Source organism: Mesoplodon densirostris, chromosome 3 (genome assembly GCF_025265405.1).
Source record: "Mesoplodon densirostris isolate mMesDen1 chromosome 3, mMesDen1 primary haplotype, whole genome shotgun sequence".
NCBI lineage: Eukaryota > Metazoa > Chordata > Mammalia > Artiodactyla > Ziphiidae > Mesoplodon > Mesoplodon densirostris.
The window spans coordinates 125,385,567-125,391,566 of record NC_082663.1 but is presented as its reverse complement, the minus strand read 5'-3'; the positions used below and the strand labels follow the sequence as shown (position 1 = coordinate 125,391,566).

The 6,000-nt window shown below is 41.6% G+C and overlaps 1 protein-coding gene across 2 annotated transcripts in view; it reads right to left on the bottom strand.

Moving 5' to 3' along the window:
• Nucleotides 1-496: 496 nt before the first annotated feature.
• The window catches only part of SH3RF2 (SH3 domain containing ring finger 2), a 143,819-nt gene continuing 138,315 nt past the window's right edge, over nt 497-6,000 (bottom strand). For both annotated transcript variants that reach the window (XM_060093574.1, XM_060093575.1), the window contains exon 11: nt 497-4,015. The gene's annotated coding sequence lies outside the window, so the exon portion shown is untranslated. The remainder of the gene's footprint in view (nt 4,016-6,000) is intronic.

Here is a 6,000-nt window from a genome sequence, read left to right as displayed (position 1 = left end):
CATCCCTCAGGAAGGAGCTATTACAGCTCCATTTTCCAGACAAGAACCTGAGTCACAGAGAGGTTAAGTAACTTGCCCAAGGCCACACAGCTGGTAAGTGACAGGCAGTCAGGCTATTGAGGCTGTGCTACTAACTCCTGCACTAAGCAAGCAGAGAAAGTTTCTGGCTAAGAGGCCTTCTTGGGCCCTCATGGTTGCACAAACCGGAGTTTGCTCTAGGGAGGCGAACTCAGCCTGGTGAGTGTTGAGGGGAAGTGTCACTCACCCCTGCACTCAGCCATCCCCACTGAAACTAAGCAATTCCTGTCGGATGAAGGACTCCTCTCAGCACTCCTTTTGGATGTCCAGGGCAGCTGCCAGGGGCCAAAGCTCTTTGGGAACAATAAAATGCTCAATGTTGACATTTAATACATGATAAAGTACTCCCTGCTCCAAGCCAACTACTGAAAACACCAGGCCTGAGGGACGGGTCTATTAAGTGAAAATAAACCTCTTTTATTGTTCAATGCAAAAACACATATTGTGCTTCACAAGCTTACAGCTGGGAACAATATGCATTTTTGGCAAAGGAGACTTGGGTGACCTCTCCACTCTCACATGATGACCCCTCACTGTGTGAAGAGTAGATGGCATTTCACACAGCGGCTACTGTCCCAGAGCTTCTCTTGGCTGTGGTCAGAGGTGCAAGCGAACCTCTCCAGCAAGGGAGCTCCCTTTTCCCCTTTGCTTCTTCTGATCAGTCTTGGTGGTAGAGCAAACGTAACACTTCTTTAGAGCCACAGACCCAAACAAATAAAACTCTGGGCTCTGAAAGCATTGAGTCTGCCAATGAATCACGGAATATCAGAGAATTAATATGTGGATGGTTCTTTGAAAACGGATGGTGGAGAGTGGTCCTGAAGAAAGGTGGCTTAGGGCCACGACTTCTAGTTTCCCTTAGAACATGTCAAGTCCATGAAGAAAGAACTTAACAAAAATGTCTACTTGCTTCCCAGCAGAAAAGTTATCCAACGCCCAGTGCTTAAGTGAGAGAAAACAAATTTGATCTTAAACTTCCCGTTTCCTCAGACTTACAAGAAGCTCTCAGTGGTACAAAGTTGAGTTACCCAACTGTGGAGGCTTCTCTGTGTTTTTCTTCTCACTAGAAAATTCCTTTTGGTTTTCCAGGATACACAATGTGGGACGGATCTCTGATGACTCCATGTGGGCAAACAATACCAACACATATGCAACAGACATTTCAAAGTAATCCATTCAGATTATTATAAATTACAAAACCAGAAAACAAACAAATGAAACCCCACCAAACCTTTTGGCTTTATAGTGCAATATACTAATGAAGAATAAGATGCCAGCCCTGGAACTCTAGTTTTTGGAACGAAGATATGAAAAGTGTCCACTGCCCTATAAAATAATTTTTATATGTTTATATATTTTATATATCTAAGGTTTATTTATACAGTAGTTGATAATGACTAACATGTTATATATACCCTTTTTATAAACATTATTCACGTACCTATTACATCATAAAGATTGTCTTTTGGTCTATTAAAAACATTGTACTGAAAAAAGAAGCAGAGACACAAGAGTCTATAGATTTTCTGCTGATATTTCCATGGAGGAGTGAATTTTTCTCCACTTTCATTTTCTCTTTCCTCCATTTTCCCCCTAAACAACACCCTCTCCCCCTGACCCAGCGTGCAGTAATAAGAAGCAACAATTCGAGAAGATGAAACTCAGACTTTATGGTTAGCAGACTATTCTCCGGTGCATTTCTGGGCTGACCTCATTCTAATCACTCTACTTCATCCTTGGCTGCATTCCCCCCACCTCCAGCCCTTTTTGACCCACGACAATTTGGAATATATGTGCTGGAGCTCACAGTCTGGAGATGAAAACTTTAGCAAATGGGGGAGCTTTTCTTATGCTTCTGAGTTTGGGTGGGAACAAATCATAGTCTTCATTTTGTGCTTTAGAAAAAAATATTTTGTTTATTTGGCTAAGCAGTTTCAAAGGAAATCTAAATCTTCATAAAACCCTCCATGAAACTATAAGACATGGAAAGTTCTCAGAGAAGAAAAAACAGCAAGTGTAAAAATTAGGAGTGGTGGTTTCCTGTTATTCTAAATGTGAGAGGGGGAAGCCAGTCTAAGAAGAAGAAAGTCTGAGCGAGAGGGCCTTGGGGACAAAGCTATAATTAGCCAATGTGGTCTAATGGTTTCTGGGCATTAAAAGTTGTATTGTTCCCCCATCCCCACCCAGCTTATACAACTTGCTTTTGTGTGGACAGCTTGCCTATACTTAACCTTTCTGTATATCACCTATAAATCTAAAATTCCTTCCAACTCTGACACTCTATGACTTTGCCCTGGCAAGTGAAGTCTTTGAAACGTATCTATAGGTGGGTTGTAAGGCCTCATGATTGTAACAAGTAGATGCCAGAATCTGAAGGCAGCATCTCTCTATTCATTGCTCCTGAGGAGCCAGCCAAACCCGAATTCATCCCAGAGGAAATGGAACCAACATTTAGTCACAGTAGTTCAGAGAAAAGGGGTGACTGACAATTGGCAGTACCATCATGGACCACATGTAAGAAGGAGATGTTGTCACTGCATTGGCCTTTCTGTGGTCTCAGCATACCTCTTGCTTCTCACTCACCTCTTGGCAGATAAAGCCAATGCGATGGGGCTTTTTGTTGCCTATTATCACCTTCCCCTGGGGTTAACCAAGAGAAGGCTATGATTAAGAAGTTCATTAAGTTAGTCATCCCATTAAGACACAGATGCCAGTTTGAGCCCTACAAGTGACAGCTTCACACAGAGGAAAACATTTCTGTAACCACAAAATACAGTCCTTACTCAGCTCATGGTTTGGCTTGGCTCCTTACCAGCAGGGCTGGATGAAAGACTGGGGATGCTTCAGTGCAAAATTATGATACTGAACTTCAAAACCATCTATCAATACATATCCAAATCATGCTGCATTCCTGTCATTGTCATTGAAAATCAAGGTGGCATGTGCTTTTAGAAATGAAACTCTTATTGATGTCTTAAGATGGGGGAGAAGATGAAAACACATGGCTCAAAGAGTCTGGGGGTATTTGTGCGTTTCATTTATCTGTACAATCTCTCTCAGGTTAGCACAGATAATTTAAAATTTATATTTTAAATTACAGTTTTTTGAAAAAATAGGGGTAGAATACGTTCTTTTGACTTCTTTAAGATGACTTATTTCTGAACAAAAAAGCCTGCATGGTTATAACTGATTTTTATATCTTTAGACTTGAAATAGCACTGCAGTCTGTGGCATCTCTCTTATAACATCATGCATGTTTCTTGTCTGAGATTATTTATGTACTAAGTCCTTATTTCCTTGATTGGTATAGTCTAACAAGAACCCTCTGGATCAGAAAGTATCAGGGTGGAAAGACAGAACGGAATTGGAGTGGAAAAAAATGTGGATGTGGTGGAGTGATGCAGGGTGCACAGTCAGGGGAGGGAGTGAAGGCTGGGACATTGTGAAGAAGCACTAGCCTCTCTGGCTTGAACATCTGAGAGGAGAATATTATGCCATCCCCTGTTCTGCTCTAAATCTGAGCTGGAGCAATAGGCCAGACACAGTGTTGGGAGGCATTTGATGTCCAGTCTTTTCATTTGTCAGTTAGGTGCCAAGGTGTGAGAAATTGGCAAGACAAAGTTTGGCTTTGACAGCAGAACAGAATAACGGGAGGGCCAGAAGTCTGGTGTAACCTGTAGCAGCATGTGACTCACGTGCTATTCTCCAACCTGGCCCGCCACCCATTGATACTGTGGGAAGACAGATTTGCTTTTTCTCGTATCACCCTGCTGTCTTGGAGGCCAGCCTACTGGTATTCCTGTACCATCCCTGATGTCCAAGGAGTATCACATGGTCCACAGCTCTGTACCGAGTGGTTTCCATTCAAGCAGACGATTTGCTCTCTTCAGTATCCGGTTATTGCTAGCTCCTCCGGGGAAGATTTCCAAGGCGGGGTCTGTGAAGGTGAAAAGGATTTCAGAATCTATTGTGTGTGAATGCAGCCTGGTTAGAATTATAGTTCTTTAAAATTCTTAAGTCTTTTGGGCAGGAATTTGTCTTTTCATTTCACAAAAGAGATGTCGTGTCCTCCGTTCGTCCTATCGGGAGGTACACACTATCTACTTCGCCATTACTGGGGATGCTAACTTTGATCTTTTGGTTAAGGTGGTTGTCTACCAGCTTTCTTCACTATAAAATTGTTATTTTCCCCTTTGTGATTAATAAGTATCTTTTGAGGAGGTACTCTGATACACTAGTTTTAATCCATTGATGACTTTTGCTCGAACCAATTGTTACTGCAGTGGTTGTCAAACTGGGATTTTAAAAAATTCCATCATTCCTTCTACAGTTTTTAGTTGGCCCTCTACTGTAAGGAAGAGCTTTTCCTTCTCCCTCATATCTTTATATAGTATGGACTCAGGGATTCCTATTTGATTATTTGTAAGGATTATCATCCATTACTGCCCAAAATGAATAATCTGACTCTATTGATGAAGAAATGTCAGACAAAGCCTAACTGAGAGACATTCTATAGAGTAAATGACCTATATTCTTTGAAATGCCAGGATCACGGAAGACAGTGAATCTTGTGGAACTGTTCCAGATTAAAAGAAACTAAAGAGATATGACAAATGCAATATGTGGTCCTAGATGGGATCCTAGACAAGACAGCAGAATCTGTTTTCTCTGTAAAGGAAAAGAGTAGGACAATTGGATAAGATCGGTAGAGTAGTTAATAGTGCTATATCAATGTTAATTTCCTGATTTTGGTAATTGCATTGTGATTATGTAACACCCTTGTTTTTAGGAAATACACACTGAAATGTTTAGGGGGAAATGGGCACTTGATTTTTAGCTTACTTCCAAATGGTTCAGAAAAATTATATATATTATTTATATTAAATTTTAATTTAATAATTAATTAATATATATGTACATACATATATAAAAGAGAGGATCAAAACAAACATAGTAAAATGTTAATATCTAGGGAACCTAGTTCTGAAGGGTATACAGGAATTCCTTGTACTATTTTAGCAACATTTCTAAAAGTCTGAAATTATTTAAAAAATAAAGTTAAAACTCACAAGCCCCCAGAATTTCTCCAGAGCCTCAAATATTTTATTTTTGATTTCCAAACCCAACCTGCATTCCTGTCATCCCCACACATGTAGCCAATGTCCTCCCCCTTCCTGCCTAGCCCCGGGTGCCTTTTCTCTTCCCGAGGCTGAGGATGCTCGGAAGGAAGTGCAGCCAACACTTCCAGCTGCCCCTTGTCCAGGTGAGGGCAGGCGGTTTGGATGGGCATCACAGGAGCTGGCTGCTCTCTGTGACTTTGCTGCCAGTGCTTGGCTCTTGGCCTTTCTGAGTGAAAATGAAGTCCCAACGGACCATGCTGAAGGGGGACAGGAGAAAGCTAAAAGGATGATGGGAAATTGGTCCAATAACATTTAAAAAGATTTGCTTTCTAAAAGGCCCAGGCTCGGAGTTTGTCCACAAGTGAATTCCCATGAAAACCCAGTAAAACAGGAAATAAGTAGGAGAGGGAGTTTTCTATAACCCAGTAAAACAGGAAATAAGTAGGGGAGGGAGTTTTCTATCTCCTGCCCAATGTCTTTCATTTGGAGCCTGATTCCTTTTCTATCCAACGACTCCTGCTGATTTAACAGGTCAGTTTTGTCTTTGGGGAAATTTTTGTGATGATCACAGACAGGTTCATTCTTTGCGGGGTGGCACAGGACAGCTGGATCTTGCAAGCAAAGTTTATGGGAAGTATCGGTTTTGGCAGTCTGACCAAAACCCACTCTCCAAAGGCAGAAGCATGAATCGTGGCTACAGAGACTAAGTATACTGAAGGAGCCTGAGCTTTCAAGCAGGCAGCCACATCTGGGCTAACAACTGAGCTTCTCTGCGCTCCCAGGGCCTGCCGATGCAAGACAG